This window comes from Mauremys reevesii, linkage group 16, assembly GCF_016161935.1.
Source record: "Mauremys reevesii isolate NIE-2019 linkage group 16, ASM1616193v1, whole genome shotgun sequence".
Taxonomy (NCBI): domain Eukaryota; kingdom Metazoa; phylum Chordata; order Testudines; family Geoemydidae; genus Mauremys; species Mauremys reevesii.
In genome coordinates this window covers 37471450-37498068 of record NC_052638.1, presented here as the reverse complement: position 1 = coordinate 37498068, position 26619 = coordinate 37471450, and the positions used below count along the sequence as shown (strand labels likewise).

Here is a 26619-nt window from a genome sequence, read left to right as displayed (position 1 = left end):
CCTTAGCCTTGTTAATGCATTAATGTAGTGTCAACTTCAAAGACCTGCTGTAGAGGCATTTTTGGTGCTGAATCTCAGGGCTTTATCTCCTGTCTTTAACTTTGGAAGCTAATAATGAGCCCTGGTCTATGCCACAAAGTTAGGTTGTGTAGACCTCGTTGTGCACGTGTCTACATCGCAATTTGTCTCCTGCCAATGTAAGCACCCCATTACAGCGACGCAATAACAACACCTCCTTGAATGAGAGTCACAGTCCACACAACACTGGAAATGCTCCACTAGACATTGAGCCAGACAGTGGGGTAGGGCACACTAGAATACCTACCCATGCTCTGCTCTTTGCATTGGTGCATACCTGGTAAGTATGTGCAGCGCTGACGCAGGCATCCAAGCGTGCATGCGCCCGAGTGATATACAAACTCTGGCAGCTGCACACCAATGTAACGTGTATCAACTGAACTTTGTAATGTAAACATGGCCGAAGTTAGAATTGTGGGGCTGAATTGTCAGCTGATGCGCATTAGCACATTTAGATATTGATTTTTTTTCTTCCTCATTTCCTTTTTTCATACGCATTGGAAATGTCACCAGCCATGCATTTGTTGATGCTAATAGTTACCTTGTGCTCCCTCTGCTGGTAGGCTGACTGCCTCTGCACTATCTGAAAAACTAGAGTACAGCGTCAGGCACAAATAGCATCTCTATCTCCACACATAGACTTCTTATCAACAGCGGGATGGATTTAATAAAAACCTGGGTGTTTAGAGTCTGGATGATATTCTCCTGTCTACCTCAGATGATTACAGTATTGAGCTGGGTTTTACTTAAGTCTCTATTTGCTTGATCCAAAGCCTATTGAAGTTATTTCATTTTCTTCAGTGAACTTTGTATCGGGTCCTAAATTACTTGGAAATGCTCAAGACCGGTGAAGATAGAGAGAGGCTCAAGAAGCCAGCATAACTCGAGTTTCTTGTTCTTTACTTAAGAATCAATTTCACATGCTTTTTTTTTTTTTTTTTAATTAGGCACTCATTCTTCCTCCCGCTAGAATTTTGCCATTGATTTCAGTGGGGGCATGATTGGGACCCCAAGATATCTCACAAGCTTATCTGTGTTTCTTAATTCACATTATTTATATTTTGTTAACAGATACATAAGAGAACAGTAAATATCTGACACCAGACACCTGCCATCTACAGTGTAAACCTCTGGTTTTTCTTGACAATTTTCCACACACAAAAATCTACTAGTTTAAAAGTGTTAATAAGTGCAGAAACTGGCCCTGAGTTCTCAGAATTAATAAGCCCCATTTAGCCACCTTCAGCAAAAACTCTGAAGCAATGGCTGATTTGCAGTGTTTTAAAGTGGAAAGAGCAGCAGAGATCCTGCAACACTGCAGAAACTGAAGCTTTCTATATTGTTACAAAGCCTTCCTTTCCCCCTCTCCAGTTAAGAAAGCAAAACCTATACCTACAATCATAGGGAACTTAAAATGAGATTGGGAGACAAACCCTTGCCAGTATAGATGAATCTGCTTCCATCTCTTCTAAACTTTACGTAGTGGTACAGCTTTTATCACTTGCTTGTGTATAACATTTGTAAGGGGAAAAAGTATGTTGGAGACAGTTATTTTTGCTTTTTATAACTGGGAAAATTGCTTTGGAGACTTCTGTTGCTTAAGAATTTGTGGGGGGTTTATCTCTTTGTTCCAGGAATTTTAGGTTTGTTGTTTATTTTCGTTTGCAAGATGTATTCTTTTGGTTTCCCATATAAGCTGTGGTGTTAGATAAAATGGATTATGTGTTATCCTGATGTTTTTGGTGAATTCCAAAATCAAAGGGCAATAAGAGCATTTTGCAATTTTAAAATATATAGAAAACATGGAGTTTTAAGATATGAGATAAGGCCTATACTAGGGATAAAATACTTATAAAATATAGTGTAATATTACAAATTGCATGTGCTGTTCCTAGTAAAAATTACTGAACAAATTCCTGGGTCCAGCTTCAATGAGTTTGCATACATGTAATCAGAGAAAATTTGGCCCTTGATTTCTAGGAAATATGCATCATGATGTGGAAAAGTGTTCCTAGATTTCTATAACACAACTCATACGTTATCATTCCACAGAGGAATCTTCAAAGGTATCAGCACTGTTTGATCTTCTCTCTTTTGCTCTGTCAATGGTGCCAGCCTCCATATCTCCTTTCTTCACTTCTCTCACAGTGGTGTCTGTGCCACTGCTTACGTTGCTGTCTGTAGATGGAACATCCTTCTTGAGTTATTCCACAAGAACACCATCCTCTCCTCTTTCGAGTCCCGCCTGAAGACCCAGTTCTGTCCTAATGCCTGTGGAGTTAGCCAGCTAATTATGGGTAGGTAGACCGGGGTTTGAGGGTAGATTATACATACAATAAGGACAGAAAATCCAAAGTGGAAGTAACAATAGGTCTGTCAGTCATAAACCAAACCACTTTGCTCTTATACTGAATCTCATTCCCACCCTTTTTGTCTTTGATACAGTAAATGCTTCAGGTCAGGTACTGTCTTCCTATCTATCTGTAGGGAATCTAGCAAGTTTTGGGTTCTACTGAAAAATTATTATTATTAATAATAATTAATAATCAAAGGAGACAGTAGTAACACCTAGCTGTTCTATGTGAGTGGTTGGTTTTATTACATGTACAGGGCTCTGTAATTCCATACAGTTCAGATCTACTGAATTTATCTTAACGATTCGGTAGAGGGCCATTGATTATATTAACCTCTTGGTTAAAAGAAATTGCCAAATTCTGCTCTGTTACGGCTATGCAGCATCAATTATTGTAGGCTCTGATCAAGCAAAACACTTAAACATGAGCTTAATGTTAAACACATGAGTAGGCCCATTTGAAATCAATGGGACTACTCGTGTATTTAAAGTTAAGCACGTGACTAAGCATTTTGCTGGATAAGAGGTTCCACTGATGTGATTGACAGCAGACTTTGACCCAAAATACAGAATAAGTTTACTATCTGATAGGCCTCTGAAGGGAACTATATCCTTTGATTCTAGAGGTTGGACTCTTTTAAATGTCTTCACCATCTCTGATTTACTTGATTTTATGCTGAGGACTTGTCTTTGAATTTTAATAATCTGCAAATTCTCAGATAAAATGTTGTTTTAAAAAAAACAGGTGGAGCCTTGTTCATGGCCTAAGTGATGTCTGATGGCACAGGAAGGGTACAGATTCAGAATAGTCTGCTTATAAAAGCATGTCTTGGGATAGCATATAGCTTCCCTTGCACATGTGCACAAGGGTGGGTGGGAAAGAGGGTACAGGGAGTCTTTCCGTCCCTTCATATGTCCATACAGGAGACAGCCAGAATCATGGTGCTCATATGACCATGTATGTCAGTTATTGACCCAGAGTGATCACCTCTGGAGTAAGTGTGTAGTTCAGTCTCCACACACCATTCTGTCCTTTTGGCCTCTGTTCAGAGATTGCCAGCCAAGCGGCTGGTTCACACCAGCTGTCCATTAGGAACGGGGATCGAAACCCATCAGCAATTTTCTCATAGGCCACAAAAAGAGTCATTAGTTGGAAATGGCTTTCTGCCCTTATTGACCTAGGCTGTATTTGAACTGGTGACCTAGAAGTGAAAGGCACTGTAGCCCATAGCCAACTTTCTGAACCATCTGTCCTCCTTCCATGAGTTTTCTGCCAAAGTCCGACCACACTCCATAAATGTCAGACCTGTTTTTCTTTCTTTAGAAGACACTAATTCTAAGGCAATGCTGCTAAAATTTTTAACATGTAAATTTGACATCCTTAATTTTGCAAAAGCAACGTTGATCCCCAAACCTGCAGCGTATACCCACATAGAAAACCTGTTGTCCATTTCCAACAAGCTACCAGGAAAACCCAGTCTTCATGGAAATGATACACTGACAGTAGCAGCGACTTCTCTGAACACAAGAATAAAGCAAACATCCATTTCCATAACATAACACAGCAATGTCATAACCTCGAGAACTCCACCTTCCCTTTCAAGAGGCTAGAAAGTGGGACTCTGGACAAAGAAAAACAGTCTCAGGTGGGGTTTGCCATGTATCATTTTGACTATATTTTAAACATTCAAATGTCAGTGCTTAGTCATAGGGAAGACGTGATTCTTATCTAGCGACATGTAGCTTCCAGTATAAAAAAATTGAACCTGTGCCATTTCCTGTTGGAGAGAACTGAAACACAAGGGTGACAAGGGCACGTCTATTTTGGATCCCTATTTTAAAAGCCTCCTGATATCATAGAAATCAACTGGCACAAACAGAGGACTTTGAATTTCTTTCATGGCAGTGGCAAATTACGTATATCAATGAAACACATACTTAGTGAAGCGGAAGTGAACACCAATAACGCTTCAATCAACCTTGGCATATGTATACATTACTCTGTTTGATCTCATAGGATGCTGTATTCAGATGATATAATATGCTCTGGTTATCTTTCTAGAAATTGGAGGAACGTAAACAGATATCTACTTTCACAAGATAAAATTAGCACCTCTATTTTCAGATAAGCATTTTTTTTTGCCGGAAAACACTGATTACAGTTACAAAGCATGCCAGTGGGTATTAGTTTATCCATTTTAGTTGAATTCCTATTTATAATAAAAAGGAAATAACATTGGTTGGTATTACAGAGGGCAACTATGAAAAGTCTGCACTGCTTGGATGTAGGAATAACTAACTATATTCATACAGTATGCAGTGGTGGTGTAGCCATGTTGGTCCCAGGATATTAGAGAGGCAAGGTGGGTGAGGTCATCTTTTACTGAACCAACTTCTGTTGGTGAGAGAGACAAGCTTTCAAGCTGTGTATGCGTGTCTCTTGCAGAAGTTGGTCCTAAAAAAAAATACTATCTCATCCACCTTGTCTCTTATGTTCATATAATTTTGATCCTGGCCCATCTATAGTTTAGACTACCTGCAAGCCTCCTAGTGCAAACGGCCATGTGTACTGTATAGATTGCACCTGAAGGTGCATATATTCAGAAGAACCAGGTGACTTCAGAGCAACGTGGTGGGAGAGTCTTTCTTTTTGTTAGGTCAACATGTAGACTATGTCAGCACTGGAAATATATTTCTGTGCTTACAAAAAGGCAGATGATGTCACTTTCCCAGGTAGAATACTTGCCAGACTTTACACCCCGATAGAGATTTGAGTGATATATAATTTTGTATAATCTGATCCCATAGTTAAATAGTTAGTGTAATTAAATGCACACAGTTCCAAAGCAATATGGTCAGAAACTGTTAGCATTGTGTGCTTGTTCATTTACTTGTCTGAGGTAGGATTTTACACCCTGGGTCCTTACTGACAAAGTACTGTTCCTTTGTGCATAACCCACGATTATGATAGTGACTAATATGGTGGGCAAAAACCTTTAATTTGTAAAATTGGTCTTGAGTTCACGTTGCACTTATGAAATGAAGCCATGTGATAAGAGAGAATCTGTTTTAAAAAATGTGTGAGGCCGCATTTCCCAGATAAAGATGCTTCAATGCGAGACTCTCGCCAAGGCACTGACAAAACAGAAACAAAACTACGCAATTTCAAGACAGTTTAACAACGTATGTTTTTTTCCCCTCCAATATCCATTGTTGCCTTGGTTGCCTGTCCTGCTAATTGACTCTATTCTTACAGCAGTGTGGGCTGACCGCTATAACACAAATAAATCAGTGGTTCAAAATAAATCTAACATATGATCTGCATGACATTTTTTAGCCTTCCTAGTTTGACTGTATGTATATCGGTGATATAGTAGAATATTCTGACGGAATGTGGAAGTCAACACCCTATGGCAAGAAAGTTAGAGGCTAGTAGTTTTTCAAATGAGATGAATACCCACCAGTTCCCAGTTCGGTCCCCCCCACCTCTCAGTGCTCAGTCACTTCTGTTTGTTCTCAGTGGGGAGCAGAGGGGGATTCTTTGCTGCTCTAATTAGGAGCTTGCAAGCACTTTTGGAAATCTGACAACTTTATTTAGGTGCCTAAATGGGACCGGATCTCTCTTGATATTCTGGCCTCTGTGAGGAGGGTGCTGAGCATGACTGAAAATCTGGCCCTGGATTTCTGTAAAATCATTGCCTAGAGAGCCAGTTCTGTGAAAAATCTTCACACACAGCAAAGGCTGTGCTTGGAGGGGGAAAGGAAAGATACAGAACCTGAATACAGGGGGAAACCATTTTCATAGTGAAATCAAATAGAAGGTGAAATTCAAAAAGCTCCTGCACCAGGACTAGGCAGGACGAAATCTCACTTCCCAGCTAGGGATAGGCTGCATGACTACAGCACAACCCTTCTGTTGTTGCTGCTTGTCAGTAAGGAGAGCATTGGCAGCCACTGCCCCCTTAGCCTCTGTGCAAGGGTTTCCTGCCACTAGCAACCATCCATGAATCTGGTGGTCCCTCCTGTGGCACCCTTTGGCTCTGTATCAATGCTCCCCTCTATGTCGGCAATATTCTGGCTTGAAATTCAAAATATGCCCCAATGTCATGGTGACTATTTCACCCAACACTAGCAATGAAACGGCCTTTATTCTGAGGTAGCATGGAAGTCTCAAATTGTTTAATTATCTTAATTGTATGAAGGAAATGGGAAACATTCAACTAATGGGATAGGCCCTGAGTTTGCAAGAAAGTTATGTTTGTAACAATATTCTACATAGCATGTAAAGACAAAAGAGACACACATATTTGCTGATGCATATTATTAATGAGCTCAGGTGCAGGATGTGATCAATCTCCCCCCACTCCCCCAACTCACAGTGATAGGGACTGTCTGTCTTCTATTGTCTTAAATTGTTTCACTTTATTACAGCCTATGAGTTGCAATTCAGCTTAGAGCAAAGAACTGTACGTTTTATCTTTCATTCACTGTAATAGGGTCCACTATATATATATATATATATATATATATATATATATATATATACTATTTTTAAGGTAGAACTGGAGGGACTTGAATAAAGCCATGTCAAACAGACCTTATAAAAGTTGCCGGACTCAGTCACACTGAAGTCAAAATGAATGTAATAAGAGAAATTTACAACTGTATGAGTAAGTGTTTTTGTGCATTTGCAATCATGGCTTTTGTATTCCCCAAAGAGCTCAGATTTCATTGGAGAAGAAGCCAGACAGTCCAGTAGTTTGAGCAGGGAGGGACCACTGATGCAATTAGCTACAAAAGTCCAACTTGGGGGTTTTCTCATTAACCTGTCATGTCAAATGCTCTATGATAAGATGGTGAAAATCTGGGGGGAAAAAGTTCATTCTGCAAAGCAAACAAACACAAAGTCACTTGATTTTACTAATTATCCTAGCCTGTGGCTCTTTCAGCCATATTTTTTTTTCATCAGTGGTATGAACTGACAAGATAAGATAGGAGCTGGTATTTTCTAAACTCTCCTAGCTGACAGCACATATACAGATAATACAAGGATTCATTCTCAAGAATGCACAGAAGATGAATTGATTTACTTAATGTTAGAATAAGCACTTATCAAATAATTCATGAAATTTATATTAAATTAGCTTTGCATTGTACCAAGATGCCCTTTGTCAAAACTCTGTTCTAGAAGCAACTTGCACATTAAAAAATGCAGTTTGATATGCAGCATCATTACACATTATGTGCCTTAGCCAAAGCCTGTGGACATCAAGGGAAGGTCTATGTATGCTTAATTCCTGCCTCAGCACCGGGGGCTGGATTGGATGACCTCTCCAGGTCCCTAGCAGCCCTGCATTTCTATGAGTCTATGAGGGCTTCCCATTGGCTTCATGGTCTTTGGATGAGGCCAGATAGTTTTTGACATAGTCCATTATGCCATAGGAGTGTCACTATAACCTTATAATCACCGATTCTCCACTGAATTGAACTGTTTCCAATCTGTAGAAATATTGATGGGTGACTGTCTGGTTCCGCAGCTTTGCTGAAATATTTTCAAGTTTGCTTGTGCTAATGCTGACAGGAAAGGTCCTTTCTAGCTTTATTGTACTATAGCTCATTATGTATTTCATAGCAATTAATTAATGCTAATAATACTTTGATTTTCTCAAGTGCCTTTAATGCTAGGATCTCAAAGTGCCTTACAAACATTGTGAAAGAAACTGAGCCTGACAAACGAGCTTTGAATCAAGCAATTATTATTATCCTCATCTTTCAGATGGAGAAACTGAGTCACCAAGAGATTAAATGATGTGCCAAGGGTAACACAGTAAATTAGTGGTATAAATATTTAAGCTAAACACTTCAAGTTATCTTAAAATTGATTGCTGGATTATTTTAAAATGATAAAATAACTGAAACGACGTCCCAACAATCCCACTTCCCTTATAAGGTGTCGTCTATAAATACATTTTATGTAATGAAAATGCTCTTTATAAAGGGAGAACAATACACAAATTACAGGAGTCAGCTGCTATTGTTATCATTAAAGACAAAAAATTGGAATGTTAACTTCCAATATCAAATTTTAACCAAAGCCCTATAAAATCTATCATGTCAGAATATACTAGATTCATAAAGCTGGTTTCAGCAACATGTTGCAGCTGGTGCTGTGTATTTATAGGTTTTAAAAAAAAATCTGGAAAGAGTAGAAAACATTTTTTAAACAGCAAATTTGTCAATGTTTTGCCTTGCCGCAAAATCGGACTATGGGCCAGCACTGGTTTAGATTAGCCATGTCCTGTTCAATTTGACAGTAGCAACGTGAACCTGCAACGCCTGAATCTGAAGCAAAGATAGGACCTAACTAGCAGGAATTCAGGGAATGTTTTTCCTCGGACCCTATTGAAGTACATACTGCTGGGATTGTGTCTGCAATGACAGCCTTAACACTTCCCAGAGCGGAGGACCCCAATGCAGGAATGGCATTGCCCACCCTGAAAGTGAGAAGGTAAAGTTTATTTTTGTATTTTTCCTCCCCTTTCTCTCTCTCACTCTCCCATATACAGAATGTAGCAAGACCACCAAGTGTGGCCCATTTTTTTTCACCGTGATGTACAATTCACATTTGTTAATAAAAAAAATACCAAAAAAATCTGCCTGAGGTCATCCACCTAGATTTTTTTTAAACAGGAAACGGGTTTCAGATGTTTATATGTTAAAAAGTAAGGCTGCTAATCTGCCTGCCCATTTAACAGGCATCGTCAACTGTCAAATCCGTTCTCTTTACATTATCAGCTTTCAATTTGAGTTATGCATTTGCCTGATATTATTTCAAACCAACAAATAATGGATAAAACGAAATAACCTGTTTCCTTCTTGATCTGGTTGCACTGCACAAAGCGGAGGTGTTTGTACCTTTATGCCAGCATTTTAATGAAAAAATTGCAACTTTTATACTGATTAATTGAAATAGGAAAGTTTTTAAAAATGTACTGTACGGTCATTGACAATAACACACATAATGCTCAGTGTTTATATAATGTGTGTGCGAATATACAATATTAAGCTACAGCCTCAACTCTGGAGTGAGATTATTTGTATATACTGAATGCACATACATCTAAGAGGACAAACTCTTAATATAGATACAGAAGTCCATGACTTTCAGATAACTCTGTCAACTTTTTCCAGTTTGTTACCCACACATCAAAAAGGAGTATATCATCTTTGTGGTTTCAATAACTTTATATGTAAGGGCTCTGATTTTTTTTAATGTATATGAGACACTAGCGTTTTGCCTCATTTCCACAATTTCTTCACTGAGAATAATAAAGAAATAGATGAAAAGACTTGGTTTCCCTTTAGTTTGGCATATCTATTATACACCAATCTGAGCCAAGAAGTTTGTAGCTAAGGGGGTTTTCTGGGGGACCAAATAAAAATCCCTGTAGTGGGATTTTAAATACATGATAATAAATTTGATCTGTTTAATGAGCAAGTACCAGATAAACAAACTGATCCTAATAAGAGATCAGATATCTGCTTTTCATCCTTTTTGCAGATAAAACTCCCATGGACTCTTACAGGAGAGTTACTGGAGTGAGGACTCCAGGATTGGGCCCAGAGTCTATTAAAATGTGTTCTTTTTAGGACTGCAGATTTTTTTAAAAATGTATTAAATGTTAACAGCATTTTGCTCTGACATTGGAAAATGGCGTATAGGTTTTTCACTCCAGATATTCACAAATTGTTGTAGACATTAATATGGGGGAAACGACTTTTATTTTTAAGGAAAGCAAAGGTACACAAATATGCTCTGATGATAACCCAGACGGCTACCCTGAAAATATTTCTGCTTCTGGGAAAATACAAAAATCTTTCAGATTGTAAAAAGAGTAATATGGTCAATTAGTTATAAAAACACCCAGCAATGAACTTCGGTTGCTACACAGACCATTAAAAAGAAAATATAAACCATAATGAAAACTCAGTGTGAAATATACACATTTTTTTTTAAAAAAGCACCAAACAGAATGACGTTATTAAAAATGTGCATGAAGATGACAAGGGTTTAAGTTATGGGAGGTATTGATAATCTTTTTGATTTAGGTTACAGATGTAACACCTTGCAGATGTAACACCTAATTTACGTAAAATATACACAGCCTTAAACAGGGGAGCCAGTATATATTATATAAGCTATTTATTGTTATCGGTGTTTGGGTTTGTTGGAAAAGACATTGCAATGGTGAAGCAGAAAAGATGTTTGTTCCATTTTGAAGGTAAAGATCGACGGTTTATGTTGTAATTGAAAGACACACACCAAAAACTGTAACCTGACACACAGTTCCCTGCAGTTCTTAGAACAGATAACTTCCTCTAATCTAAAATATGTACTTGGGGAATTTTACTAATACGGCCAATCAATTATCTTACACTTTAAAAGCCAAAAATCTGCATCTGGCCAGCAAGTAAAAAAAGTCTTCTTGGCAAATCCACTGTTACAAATGTGGAAGTTCGCTGATGGCTACAAATATATTGTAAAAATGTGTAAACCAAATGCTGTGATGTTTTCCAAATGAACACCTGGAAGGTGTAAATCAAAAATATTGTAAACACTTCAGATGTGAACATATGACAGGCACACTGGTTTGCTATGCACACGGCCCATCTTGCTATGGAAATCTGAATCGATAAATCAGAGGATGAACCTTAGACTAATAAACAATTCTCTTATGAAAAGGAGATATTATTTACCACTAAGACTTAAAAGCAGATCATTCTTTACAGTGGCAAAGAAAGATAATGTTGGTACATTTAAATAATACTTAAAAATAATAAAGGAGACCAATTGCAATAATGCAATTTTTTTCAAATTGCTGGGTCAGTTCACTTCTCAAAATAAAATGCATCTTGTTTTGTATCTTTTTGTCAAAAGCAGAAACAAATGTGAATGTGCTCTAAATACTTCAGCATGTTTTTAAAATGATCTTTTCTTTGAAAATGTAATAAAATAAATAACTTTCAGTGGAAGAGGAGAGAGAGAGCTGCATTGACTTTTCCCCCCATGCATTTAATTAACAATAAAATGAATAGGCTATATTTTTATTGTGTAATTTGAAACGAAATTTAACATTGCAGACTGTAATATAACATTGCAGATTGCAATAAAATAAAGTAGGGGGAAGAAGACGTTTGGGGGAAGAACAGATTGTTGGAAGAACATTACAATGTGGAAGGATCATAGGGTCAGGTCAGATAATTATGCTATACTTTTAAAAACTTGGTCTTTCCCTTGTAATTATCGGAGTCGAATGAAAGAAGCGCCTATTAAAATGCTATCTTCTGGAAAGCGTCATAGAGACATGAGGTTGGGTGAAATGTAAACATTATAAAAACACCCCTCAATAAAGTTTTTATTGCTTTACATTTCTGTACATTTTACTGTCAGTAAAGGGAAAAGACGCTACAGCCATTTCTCTGCCTTTATAGTAAGAACTTTTCCCTTTTCTTCCCCCATAATAAAAAAATTAAAATCAGTCAGTCCCTAAAAACTAAATTCTGCTCACAGTGGAATTAATTCAGATTTAGACAAGTGCAGTAGGGAGCAGGGTTTGGTCTGCAATCACTTGGTGTCGTGTAAAGAATAAATTGATCATTGTTGCATAAATGTATTAGATGTTATGAACATGTACTGTCCACATGAAATGAGACTAATAATAATAATGCATTATGAAATTAGACTAATTTTATTTGATTCCAGTAATTAATGCCAATTGTCCATTCAGTAGATGGATGTTTTAAAATATGTACCAAAAATTTAGCATGGATGTGTGCTTCATGTATAGGTATTTATAGCTTCTGATTTAATCTAGTAAAGAACAAAAAAAAAATTAAATAGGCTCTAAGGGTAAATGTTTAAATATTTACATTTTAAATATATACACGGCCAGATGCCATTAGTAAGAAGAAAAATAATTTGGGAAATCATAACCCTTCTTTTTTCCCTACATATATTAAGATAATAAACATGCATCTGAGTTTAGTATGCCCCTAAGCTTAACAGGTCACAATTGAAGGCAAGTTTGTGTTTTCTTACCAAGAGAGTGCCCAGCAAGTTTGCTCACTTATATAACCCCTCTGAAGTTAAGTAAGGGTTGCAAGCTTGGATTTAGTGTTTGAAACAAGAATTATGGAATAGATGCTTCCGCTGTTGGGATAGTAGATGTAATTTCTTGTAAACAACAGTAAATTGTTGATCACTCCAGAAGTATATGATTCTTGGAAATGTAACTTATTGAATTGGGTTGATATAGGCAGATCCCCAAGTCTCTTAAAGGAGTGTAGGCCACAGATGAGATTAACTTCCCATTTTATGACATCAAAAAAAATGCAAGTAAATGCTAATAATTTATCACTCGTGTTTCTGTATGTTGCAGAGGGAATGTGGTTAGTTATATTTCCAGAAATAAACATCTTGAAGATCCCGCTCACTATAAAGTTAATTCCCCAAAAGGGTGTGTCACAGGGGAGAATGACCCATTAAAATCAAATATATTTCTAATTACGCTGTTCCTCAAACATCAACTCACACCCTTCGTTAGGCCATACGGGAAAGTCCAGAGGATGCATGTAATCAGACAGATGAGTAAGTAGGCGGGATATCATGAAGTATTAGGTCAGACAAATTCCTCAACCCCTACAGGGCCAATCTCCCTATAGAGGACATAATCTACAAGGACCTTGTAGCCTTTTATTTTATTTAAAGTTCTTTTTGTAATGTGGTATATACCATGGTGGGTTCAGCTTTGGTGGCTACAGTTTTAAGCTTAACAGCGTGAAAGTCACCTCTGCTAATTGCTTCAGATTTAGAGTTTCTAGGAACACACAAAGACCAAGGGTAGTGACCACACACACATTCGCTAGTGCAAGGTCTAGTCTATTTTACAAGTTTTATTAAAATTACAATTAAAGTTATGAGTACCCAAGGATATAGAAATTCTATACAGACCTATACACAAGTTTCAGGTATAATTATACTCACATCCTTAACAATAGGGTCTGACGCAGGGGTGGGCAAACTTTTTGGCCTGAGAGCCACATCTGGGAATAGAAATTGTATGGTGGGCCATGAATGCTCACAAAATTGGGGTTAGGGTGAAGGAGGGGGTGAGGGCTCTGGTTGGGGGTGCAGGCTCTGGGGTGGGGCTGGGGATGAAGAGTTTAGGGTGTTGGAGGATGCTCTGGGCTGGGACCAAGGGGTTCTGAGGGCAGGAGGGGGATCAGGGCTGGTGCAGGGGTGCTGGAAGGAGTGCAGGTTCTGGCTGAGAGTGCGAGCTCTGAGGATGAGAGGTTTGGGGTGCAGGAGGATGCTCTGGGCGGGATTGATGGGTTTGGAGAGTGGGAGGGGGATCAGGGCTGGGGCAGGGGGTTGGGGCCTGGGGAGAGGCTCAGGGGTGCAGGCTTCAAGTGGTGCTTACCTCAAGTGGCTCCTGGAAGCAACGGCATGTCCCTTCTCTGGCTCCTACATGGAGGCACAGCCAGGCGGCTCTGCATGCTGCCCCGTCCACAGGCACTGCCCCTGCAGCTCCCATTGGAGCATGTAGGAGCCGGAGCGGGACTATGCTGCGGCTTCTGGGAGCTGCGTGGAGCGACCCCCGACCCTGCGCCCCGGGTAGAGCACCAGAGGGGGGCCAAGCCGCGAGGTGTGGCCCCCAACCTGGCGTCCCAGCAGGAGCACCGGAACAGGGCAAAGCCAGACCCCGTTCCCCAGTGGGAGCTCGCAGGCCAGCTTAAAACAGCTTGTGGGCCACATCCAGCCTGCGGGCCGTAGTTTGCCCACCCCTGGTCTGATGGCTCTTTCATGGATTGATCTTCAGTAGAGGGATGGTACCTGCTGTTTCCTATAGAGAGCTCGATTTTCCCATTCTGGGCACCCTCTTTTATAATGTAATTCTGACTATACCTCAGTATTTACACACATCGTACACCCTGTGATTAGGGCATGTGTTAGAAAAATGTAATTATCGGGTATCTTCTAAGCCAAAAATTACCCTTACTGTTAATTTTTTGCAATAATATCACTTGGTGCCTCTTTTCTCATAATCTTAGGGTATCGGGTTATTCTTTGGTCACTTACTTATATTAGCCTTTTTTTTATTTTCAAGGCCTAAAACAGCTAAGCTAAAATCTTGCAGGCCTCAGCCTACAGGCCTTGCATTTCAAACCTACTAACTTCAATACCTAATACATAATTATCCCTTCTAATTACTGATCAATTTTATACTTCTATAATTCTACAACTTAACGCTATTTAGTGTACAATAATTATACATGACATAATGCATTAGTTAATCATAACCACGCAATAAATGAACAATAAAGTAAAATATATGACAGATCCTGCAGGTGTTGAGTGCTTTCAGCTTCCATTGTCTTATATCATTTCCTTTTGTTTCTTTGCTGACTTCTTACAAACCTATAGATACAAAGAGAGATTTTAGAAATTTACCTTAGTGAGCCAACCAAGGACAAATGCATATCAAGGCCACAATATTTTCAAACTTACTAGTGATTGTGGGTGCCTCAATTTATTTCAGATACCCTTAATGGAGCCTGATTTTCAGAAGGCAGGTGCTCAACATTTTCTGAAGTTAAGCACCCAAAAATCACTTTTGAAAATCTTGGTCTAGGTGTGCAGTTGTATGCGTGAGTTTAGTTACTTTAACTGCATATGCAAATAGGAAATTGTAAATGCAAATGTGCCCTATTAACAATTTGAATGCATAATTATCTGATGTGCTTGTACTGTCATAGTATCGGTGCATGTATAGTAGGCAAATAGTTGAACATGCAGTTTGTGTAGGCCTTTGCAGACTTTCTGAAAATCTGGCCAATTAGTTTTCTTAATAATTATAGTTTTGTAAGAAACCACTATTTGCTGGAAGATGTGATTGATTGATTTATTAACCTGCTCTTCCAATAGATATCTGTAGAAGGTAGTGGAGTTTCACTTCTTTCTCATTCATTTCCTACCCTGCTCACTGTGGTGAATTTCTCAAGTGTCTGTAGGGCCTAAAAGTTTGAACCTGCTGGCCTATTTATTTCTTCTATTTCCTGATCTGAAAAAGGAATTAATTTTTTTCTTTTGTTTTAGATTTACTTTATTTGAGAAAACAAACTAGAAATGGTGAATGAGGCCTCAATCTTACAAGACCTATCGAGCCAGATTCTTGTGTGCAGGGAGTTTTCACTCGGCGCAGCTGTGTGGAGGCAGGGAGCAGAAGGAGCATGGTTCTAAATCACCTTTCTGCCCCATTGATCCTGGGTTGCCTAAAGGGTCTTTGACTTCAGTGGGGTTTAGTTGCATGATCAAAGTGATGCGTGTGCCAACGTGCTTTGCTGAATCAGGGCCCTAGTTGTGAATTCTCTGCGTCCAATCATTTCTTGCTAGTGATTTATTAAAATAGTATGGGCAGCCCCCCAATGAAACCAGTTCATTCATATTTCTGTTGATTACTGATCACGAAAACATGTTCAAGCATTATACTAATTGTATATAGTATTATTCATAGACTACTCTACTGTCTTCATATTTGAACTATTCAAAAGCAGTTGAAAAAGAAAAATCCACAACCCAACGTAATCCTTATTGCTGTTGAAGTAACATGAAACAGCATTTAGAGCAGGAGAGATTCTATCACTGCCACTGGAACAGAATTGCCTGAAGTCCCTCATCACTTTCCCCTCTGTGAAAACACGGTAATGAGCCTCGCAGTACTCTTCTTGTGTGGCAGTATAATACTAACCAATAAATATTTGTAAAGCATGTTGAGATCCTCTGACGGAAGATGATATCTATGTAAGTGCAAAGTATTCTCAATATTACTAAAGAAATCCAGTGGAAACATACTGTTTTTGTTATACAGTTAAAAAGCTCTCTTTATAATTGCAATTTAGATTTGATACTATTGCCACTAGCAGCCATTTGAGCAGTTTTAAACATAATATGCAATGTTAAACTGCTCAGTCCCTTTGCTTTCAGCTGCTTCTCTTTCCTCATCCATCTGTTTGTTGTCATATAGATGGCAAGTTCCTTGGGGGAAGGGCCGTGTCCAGTTATTTGTCTGTAAAGTGCTTAGTACAGCATTCGACACTGGAGAATGTGAAAATGTCAAAAATGTAACATTCGGTAATTGTGAGCAAAATTCTAGAAAGTACAATGGTGGACCAACCATTGCTAAGTACATGGCATTGCATAACAGTGTATTCATGTAGTGATCAATTCCCTAGAAATACCTTAGTGTTTGTCTACACAAACATTTAGCTGGGGTGTAAATGTACCCCCACTAGCCTACCATGCACTAACTGTCTGTGTAGACCCTGCTGCCGTGGGCTACACATTCTCTAGTGTGCTTTGATCTACCCTCTCTTGGAAATTGGAGTAGATTAAAGCTTACTAGTGAACTTATAGTGCATGGCAGGAGGGTCCACACAGACAGTTAGTGCACAGCAGGTAGATTTATACACCAACTTGCTGTGAACTAAGTGCGGGTATAGGTGAACCCTTAGAAAGTGTGCTGGATTTAATTGGAAAAGCTGTATTCCAAACAGAATGCTGTAGACTACTTACTTTTAACAATGAATGGGGCTAGATCCCTGTCCCATAAAATCAGTGGCAGAGCTCATAAGCATGGCCATACGGGGTCAGACCAGAGGGCCATCTAGTCCAGTATCTTGTCTTCCGACAGGGTAATATTTGGTGATCCACTTCCTGTTGTCCAGTCCAGCTTCTGACAGTCAGAGGTTTAGGGACACCTGGAGCATGGGGTTGTGTCCCTGATAATCTTGGCTAATAGCCATTGAATGGCCTATCCTCCATGACCGAGTTCCATCGGTTGACTAAGAGTTTTGTGAAGAAATACTTCCTTTTGTTTGTTTTAAACCTGTTCTTTTAATTGTTCTTGTCTGATGTGAAGGGGTAAATAGCACTTCTGTATTCACTTTCTCCATACCATTCATGATTTTATAGACCCCCTATCATATAGAAAAGAGACCCCCTTACTTGTCTCTTTTCTAAGCTAAGCAGTCCCGGTGTTTTTAATCTCTCCTTGTATGGAAGTTGTTCCATAGCCCTAATCATTTATGTTGCCCCTTTCTGTACCTTTCCCAATTCTAATATATCTTTTTTGAGATGTGGTGACCAAAATTACAGGCAGTATTCAAGGTGTGAGCATACGATGGATTAATATAAGGGCATTATTATATTTTATGTTTTATTATCTGTCCCTATAAACTTCAGTAAGACCAGGATTCGGCCCTTAGTATTTAACGTACGTACAGTATATTATACAGACAGCTGTACAGCCTCCGTTGATGTAATTGGTTTTTGGTGAATATGTTCTTCAATCAACATTCAGTGGGCTAAATTCTGCTGTCTTAAACCCAACCCGCTTCAGTGATTTAAGTGGTGTAACTTAAACTGAGTTTAAAAACCCCTAACTTGTTATGTTGTTTTAAGTGTTACTCTATAAGGGGGCAAACCTCTGTGTTTTTCCAGTGATAGCTCATATAGTTTAGAATTATTTTTGCCCCTATATTCTTCTGTCTTAATGCCACAGACTTTGTAACTAAAATTGAGATAAAGAGGTAGAGAAATTTGCAATTGGTTCCCCTTTTGCGGCAACCAAATTCACATTAAAGATTGTAGGTGAAATCCTGGCTCTCTTAAAATCATTGGCAATACTCCCATTGACTTCAGTAGAGTTAGGATTTCATCTTGTGTTCAAGTTTTTTGAAGTGTGAAAAGTTTGGACTGGGAACCTAAGGAAGAAAATCAGCTGGACTCTGCACACACTGTCATTTACTTGAAAGCACATTTTTGTTTGAGTTTCCGTTTTGCTATAAATACAGATGAAATGAACATTTGTTAGTGGGCCCTGTAATTTGCATAACAGTTTAACAGAATTTCTGATGTGGCCTCTGAATCCCACAGAAAATGGTTTGAGACAGAGCAAGGCCCAGATCCTCAAAAGGATTTAGGTGCCTAACTCCCACTGATTCCCTCCTGTGGGGGGGCCTTGAAACTCTCATGGCTGTCTTATGCGGCGTCTGTGCTGAGGGAATCCTCTTCCAGCTGGACACTGGATTTGCAGAGCCCCTTTACACAGCTCCAGTCCTTTTACCTGGTGTGAAGGGGCTGGAATGGGACTGAGGCTCCTCTTCTTCTTTCGTGTAGCTGGTGAAGAGCAGCAACTACAATTTCACTTTACGTTGATGGTGCTAAGCGGCTACATCAGGAGTAGCAGAATTTATTGCAGTGATGCCTCCTTCATATTTATACATTGGGCAGTAGGTAGCGATATGTTCAATGGTTTGTCATGAAGACCCACACTCACACACCGGGGAGTCCTTGATTTTCCATTTGTGCATTAGATATCTGCATCTACCATGGTTGGTTTGAATTCAGTTCAGAGTTGACCAAGATGACCATGGAAGGGCAAACCAAGGAAACTTCTGCCTGGGATCTGGCACAAGGTGTTTATTTTTTAAGGCTTGTTTAGCCCAATCTGCTTTCCAAGCCTCCTTCTGATCATAGCCTGATTGTATGAGGCTTAACAAACCGAGGTTCTTACCCCGTAACACCCTGGGGTTATATCTACAATTGCCCAAAGATACAGTTTCATTGTGGCGTTTCCTTACTACTTTTTAATAGGCAGATATTTCCATTTTAAGGGACAAATTCTGCCTCACTTACTTCCCTGGGATCGTGCCTGGGCTATAAATCAGGGAAGAAAGTAACCTTTGTCTTCAGTTTCCTGATAAATCTATTCCAGATAAAGCTTATAACATATATATTTAATTCTTTTTTTAAACCACAATTTAAAAAACAGTTTTTCTGGAGATTTTGATTTTTTGGCAGAAATTCAAATGCTGAATATTTGGGCCAAAAGCCATAGTGTTGGGTGTTCAGTTTTTACTATGGAAAAATTAAATTTTTCTGCAGAAAGCTGACAGTTTTCACAAAAAATTGTTTTGTTGATAACTCAATTTTTTTAATTGAAAAGCAGTTTTGGTACAAAAATTTCCATTCGTCCTACCACTGCACATAGTGAGTTTGATTGTCCTCTCTTTTGCAGCAGCACAAGTTAGGAGTAATCTCCCCTGACGTCACTGGAATAATAGCCAGTTTAAAACTGGCATAAGTGAAAGAGGAATCAGGCCAGTTGACTCTGATAATAGTTACATATGTTTGTTTCTCAATGAATATGCATGAGGATGGCACATAATGAAACATACATTCTAGATTCCATAGAAGCATCTAATCTTTGAAAAACAACGAGGAGTCCTTGTGGCATTTTAGAGACTAACAAATTTAATTGGGCATAAGCTTTCATGGGCTATAACCCACTTCATCAGACGCATGGAGTGGAAAATATAATAGGCAGTATAAATATACAGCACATGGAAAGATGGGAGTTGCTTTATCAAATGGCGGGGTCAGTGCTAATGAGGCTAATTCAATTAGGGTGGATGTGGCCCATTTCCAACAGTTGACAAGAAGGTGTGCGTATCAACAGAGGGAAAATTATTTTTTGTAGTGACCCAGCCACTCCCAGTCTTTATTCAGGCCTAATTTGATGGTGTAAAATTTTTCCACTCCATGCATCTGATGAAGTGGGTTTTAGCCCATGAAAGCTTATGCCCAAATAAATTTGTTAGTTTCTAAGGTGCCACAAGGATTCCTCCTTGTTTTTGCTGATACAGACTAACACGGCTACCCCTCTGAAATCTAATCTTTCAGCACTTGTTAAGAATGGCACTGCTAGCAGATCTGTTAGAGATTTAGCTTTGATAAAGGGGCATGTGTTGGAAATATATACAAATATTTTGACACTGTTTTCCTGACAAACGGCTCTCACTCCCTGCTGTGCTACATCATACAACAAAGATAATTGTATTAATTATTGTGTATTGCCAATCAAAACCTAAGCTAATTTAGAAATGAGATCGCTACAGTAGTTCTAGGATATTATCCCTTCAGTGCAAAGCTGACACTTAGCCCAGTGAGTTTCAACCGGATCTCGAGTGTAACAGATGGTAGCTCCGTGGCAAGGAGAATGTGTTTATGTAGAAAGAGAAAGAGAAGGGGGGAGAGGGGGACTAGAATGGCAGCAGGGGGGAAATTCTGGCCCGGTTGAAGTCCATGGCAAAACTCCCATTGACGTCAGTGGGGCTGGAATTTTAACCCAGGTGAGGAAGTAGTAAAGGCTGGCAGACTAGTATGGAGTTATCTGGGGTGCTTTTGGAAAAAAAGCTGGGAGAAGTAAGGGGAGAAGTTAAGAGAGAGTGGCCAGAGGATGTAATGGTTGTGTGGTTATTTATATTAATATTCAAGATCTATTATTTTAGAAAGGAAGAGAAATACTAAGGACATAGTATATGTGAATATATATGCAAAGAGTCTGTCAACCCCCGAGTGCCTTACAGAGTTATCCATCTGGAGTCAGTGTCTCTTTAAAATTTTAGAAGCTTCGGGAAATGCTTCATCATAATTTAAAGTTACTTTCAACAGCAGGGGAGAGCTTTACAGGTAATTTTTAGCACCTACTCTGTCATCTCATTTGAGCATGCCTGCAGTCTGTCAGTACTGCCAGTTCCCTTGGCGCGCACTGTGGTAACCACTTTGCCTGAGGTCATTCCTGAGAAATTAGTTAGATGCCGGTGGTAGCTGAAAGATGGTTAGAAGCAGAAATGTTTGTCAGGTTCAGAAAACGAGTGTGCATAATTAATTAATAGCCTTTCATGACTGGGCCACAGTCTTTATGCGGCAGTATGTGTTCTGAGTGAAATTCAGTCAAAGGCAAGCTGGCTCATGGTAGAATTAAAATGTATCTGACTGTGATTGCAAATATAGGGCATGAGAAATTCTTTGGTTTTGATTGTCCGAGGCCTGTGAACACTGTCAAGTTCCAGCTTGGCATTAATTTATTCAGCAAAAAGCTCAGGAGGCTGCTTTGCTTTGGGGACACGGGCATTGCCGAGGAAAACACTTTGTGGTGTGCATCTTTTGCCATACCTCATGCTTGCCAAGTTGTCATAAGTTCTGTCAACCCTAAACAAGTGTGCTGTGTTTAAATGTGGGTTTTTCCAGGAAATGACGTACAAGCTCCCTGGCATCCAAAACAACCCATAAAATAGGATTGCTTTGGGTAGAAACATCTCAAATGCGAGGTGCCAAGTGGGGGATACTTGGTGCTTTGATTTAACTAGCAGTGCTGCACACATCAGATTCATGAATCACGATGCCAGTTGCTGAGGTTGCTGGAACACAGCCCCGCGGCAAAAAAGCAGAAAAACCAGAGCAACAACTGAAGCACCAGATAAAGGCAGCAGCACTGTGGGCTTCAGAGCTAGAGCTAGGTGCAAACAGCCTGAACATTTTTCCCATCCCAAATCAGGACAAAAAGTCAAAATCTTGAAAAGTTTTGCAAATCAGGAAAAAAAAATTAAAAACCTCATTTGGATCAACTGAAATATTTTGTGGCAATGATTCCAAAACCTTTTCCCAAAAACTTTGAGTCAAGACATTTGTCGAAACAACTCCCCCCTCTTTATTTTGCAAAAAGCTTTGGTTTCAATGAATCAGCATTAACATTCCCCCCCACCCCGCTGCCAAAAACAAAAAACAACAACAAAAAACCCAGCCTAGTTGAAAAACTCCCAATCAGCTTTATTCAGAAGTTGTATGGTAGATGGCCCTCTGGCACCTCTGCCCACTGACTTCCCCCGCAACAGGAAGAAATGGATGAGGTGAGAGAAGAGGGAAGGGTAAGAACTGCATGGGCCTGACTAGTGCTAGGGGAGCAGGACTCTTAATTCCTCTTTCCTTTCCACTTTGAGTAGAAGTTCAAGTGGTTTTGATTTGTTTTCCCGTGGGTGATTATAGTAGGTTTTAAGAGATGGAAGTGCATGAAAACTCTGCCTTTGGAGCGTTCTAATCATTCTGATGCTACAAAGAAGTAATAAAATTGCTGATTTCTACTGTTTTACTGGGGCAGTGGACATCCATGTAATATCTCTAGTATCTTCATATACTGAGAAGAAAGGGACCAAACTGATTTAATTCCAATCTGAAAGCTTTTCTGTGCACTATAACTATGCTCCTAGGAGAAAATTCTTATCCCCCTAACAACAGGTGATGTCCAAAATTTACAAGGTTCAGCATCTCAGCACTTAAATGAACCCAGATGCTGAACTTTGTAAGTTTGGGCATCACCTATTGTTAGAGGGGATAAGAATTTTCTCCTAGGAGCATATTTATAGTGCACAGAAAAGATTTCAGCTTGGAATTAAATCAGTTTGGTCCCTTTCTTCTCAGTAGACTTAACTATACCTGCAAAACTAGTCAGGAAGTCTCACAGGAGCAGCCTTGCTTGTGTGAGATCTAGTAATTCTTGCTCCTGATTGGGCCACGTTAACCCAACAGCAGTCCTTCTCATCCTGGCTGGACTGTGGGCAGGTGGGTGAAAATAAAGAGGAAGGAAAATAAATGATCCAAACCCTCCCATGCCACATTCTTCTTGTTCTTAAAAAGTCAGTTCTGCCGCCTTGTCTCTGGGAATTGAGAGGGAAGAAGGGTAACTAGACAAAGTTGTAAAAAGGGTGGGAAGGACAGTAAGGAACCAGAGTCATCCAGATGTGTATGACTTTGAGTAACTGAATTTACCATTGTCCTTCCTCTGTCCGTCCCGCTCTGCTCACTTGTGTATTGATGACCATCAGCTGTCATGTGTTAAATGTGTATGGTACGCTCTCTTGTGCGGGGATCAGGTATTGTGAGGCACCTAGTACATTTCTGAGTGCTAAGGTGATAAATGTAAAATTAGAGAGAAGCCTGAGCCAAAACTCCAGAGTCTGGAAATTTAGATCTGGACTTTTGTGGCTAGCCCATCCTCTATAAAGGGCTGAACCAAATCCCCAAATCAGGGGCTTTGATCTTTGCAACTAAAGTCCTCTCTACTTAAAGGCTACATCTGAATTTTTTTTTCTTATTCAAACCAGTTTGCCAGTCCCATCGAACGTGAGATTAACTATTCATGCTCTAGTAGCATCCACCACAATGTGCGAGGTGCGGTCCAAACACAGAGTGAGACAGCCCCCGCCTCGAAGAGCTTCAAATCTCAGAAGCTGGGAGATAAATGGACGGAAGAGGAGAGGATGAAATGCACCATCTCTTTTAAAAAAACTGGAGTTGAGGTTAAAAACTCTCAGTACCTTAAACTTCTAAATAACATAACCCTCACAAAAACAGGCCGTGTTTAATGTATTCACTTTAGTTGGCTAGCACATCTTACTGCTCTAGCATTTCTGGGATGCTTTCCCTGAAAATATATTGTTTTCTGATTAAAAGCTTTAAGTGGGACTCTACGGTAACATACAGGAAAAAAATGCATATTTTTGTGGGGGCGATGGAAATAGTTCCCTTTCTGTGTGCTACAGAAGCCGCATTACTCTGGAGTGGCAGGGCCACCTTACAGACATCACGTCCAATATATTTCATGTGTGTTAAATTCAAGTGGTTTTCCTCCCTCCTCCCCTGCCTTCTTGGATTTCCGAAATGGATACATGTGGGGCAAATGTGCATTTCAGTAGGGCCTGAAATGAACGTTGCTTGCACAGCTCACGTCCAATAGATGGTGGACTGAGATCTGAGAAGATCAGCGAAGGCACTGGACTAGTAAGCATTGTGGGAAACTTAAAGGAGCCATAAACTCCAAATCTTCAACAGACCTGCAGTCAGCAATCATGATGTTTGTTTGCACTGGCGATTACAGGGACTGCTAAAATGGGGGCTAGATGGGAGGGATGGCCCAACAGTTAGGATGCACTTGGGAAATCCAGGTTCAATTGATTGCTCTGCCACAGACTTCCTGTGTGACCTTGGGCAAGTCTTTTAGTCTCTTTTTGCTTCAGTTCCCCATCTGTAAAATGGGAATAATACTTGCCTGTCTCAGAGGGGTATTGTGAGGATAAATACATTAAAAGCTTGAGAGGTGCTTGGCTATGGGACCCCATTACTGTGGAATAAGTACCTTAGATAAAAAGCAGCAATAGTGCATCATCACAGACAGGAAAAGCCTTAATTTCACACCTGTTGCTGGCCACTGCTGTCTGAAATCAAGACCAATCCCTGGCATAGATGGGGCCTACAATTTTTATTTCTTAATTATCTTTGTTTAAGGGCATGTTGATGCATTGACAGTATTGTCTGACCTGAGACAGGAGCTCTGACATAAAAATAATGTCATGCTTATTAACAATGACACCCTTCAGCCCAGGTGTAAGGAGAGAGTTTAAGGTAGACATTAAATAACCTCTTCAGAATGGAACCCCAACATATTTCTAATACTAAATGTGCCAAAGTCAAAGTGCTGCTGAAACAAGATGGCTATAAAACTAGAATAACTGCAATAAATTTCTTAAGTGCTGGGTGAATCTTCAGGAAATGACCACCCAGGATGGGCAAGTTTTGATAGCTACTTTGCTTGGATCTTATCTCTCTGGCACTTGCGCACGGTATTATGAAATAAGTAATACCAGTTTCTTCTGTTGCCCAAAGGGGAGTGCCCCATGATGAGCTAAGTGTTTTACAGAGTTGTCTTGATGTTTTAATTAAGATACTGGTGTGAAAAGGAAAAGAATCAGGTGGTTGTGTTTCACGAGGGATCTCGGGGCAGTGAGACGAACTCTGTTGTACGTACTCTACTGTTAGGCTACTACTGCAATACTATAGAATACTATATTCTCGTGGGGGCCCTGCAGGGCCCAGGGCCTGGGGCAAATTGCCCCACTTGCCCCCCCCTCTGGGCAGCCCTGACTGAAATGTCACTTTCCCATGAATTTTGTGGTGCTGGTGCCTGGGGAAATTGCACGATGTGTGATCAGAGCCTAAATAACTGATTTGGAATTAGTCTGTTTGAAAATATCAGCTGACAGATCCATCTGCTGGAACGTTCGTTCCCATCACCAAGGACTCCTGGTGTGTTACGTTCAGACTTCATCTGCCAGGTTGAATCCTAATTGAGAGAATGCCTGAACAATGCCTTGGGCCAAGATCATCCCCTCTCATGGTCAGGCCTATGGGAGTGGGTTGTGGAGGAGGAAATCTCTGTAAGGATCCCTCTGAGATGATACCCCTACATGTATTGTCACATCAGATGAGGACTGTAACCCCTAGCAGAAAATGTTCCAGGCTGTGCACCCAACCCTTCTGGATCGCTGTGCCTCGACTTCTTTTAGCTGCTGAGGCACCTCTGTTCCAACGCCCTGACTGTATGCCTCCAATCCATGACACTTTTACCAAGGGTTTTTTTCCAAATGTCATGCTTGCAGTGATGTGTAGCGAGGGACCCTTATTACAAAGTACTTCCCGAATTTGCGTAACGTTTAAAACTGTTGTATGTAGGTGGATCCAACCTCAGAGTTGAGGCCTGAATGTGAACTTCCTTCAGTTCAGAGGGTGATAACCTGGAGGTTGATTCCGGCCTATTTCTCATGATCCATGCATTCCATTGGGTTAGTGTACTCACCTTGTTTTGAAATACGCTGGTCTGATGAAGAGAATGGACAGCCTGATGAGGTTTCCATTGTATTGCCACCTTAGCCCAATAGGAGAAGTGTCTTGTTTGATTCTTCTTTGAGCTTTGTACTAACACAAATGCTCAGTCCACATGCATCCCCCAGCAGGAATGTGTAGAAAAACTTCTCAAGTCCTTTCCAGTTCCTAAATCTGACACCGCTGCTCCTCTCTGTGTTTGGACAAAACACGCAAAATGGGCGACGAAGCCAGATAAACAAATTTAAGGTAAACAGTATCTACACATATATCCTGATTTATAACGTAAGTGCATCAATTAAAATTTACTTGAGTTTACCACAGTGTTTTAAGTAATGTTATTAAGATGAAACTTCTTAGGAAAACTGAGTCTGTTTTTAGCCCAGACATGCAATTAGGGGAATTAGTAACATGATACATCATCTTCAAGAACACACAGATACTGCGGTCAGAAACCTCATGCAACGCTCTGTAAGGAGATTCTGCTTGTAACGTATGCTAACGCTCCCTTGCAAGTCTTCCGGTTCACGTTAAGAAATAATTTGACTACAGTCAAACAGTGTAAGGACTT

At 39.9% G+C, this 26619-nt stretch overlaps 2 long non-coding RNA genes across 2 annotated transcripts; both read left to right on the top strand.

Annotated features, from left to right (window-relative positions):
* Positions 1-255: 255 nt before the first annotated feature.
* Positions 256-2363, top strand: LOC120384160. Its single transcript, XR_005588649.1, has 3 exons — positions 256-358; positions 2059-2144; positions 2227-2363. It is a non-coding gene; the product is annotated as an uncharacterized LOC120384160 (long non-coding RNA).
* A 6388-nt stretch (positions 2364-8751) lies between these two features.
* LOC120384161 lies at positions 8752-26282 on the top strand. Its single transcript, XR_005588650.1, has 3 exons — positions 8752-8939; positions 23495-23689; positions 26177-26282. It is a non-coding gene; the product is annotated as an uncharacterized LOC120384161 (long non-coding RNA).
* The last annotated feature ends 337 nt before the right edge of the window (positions 26283-26619 follow it).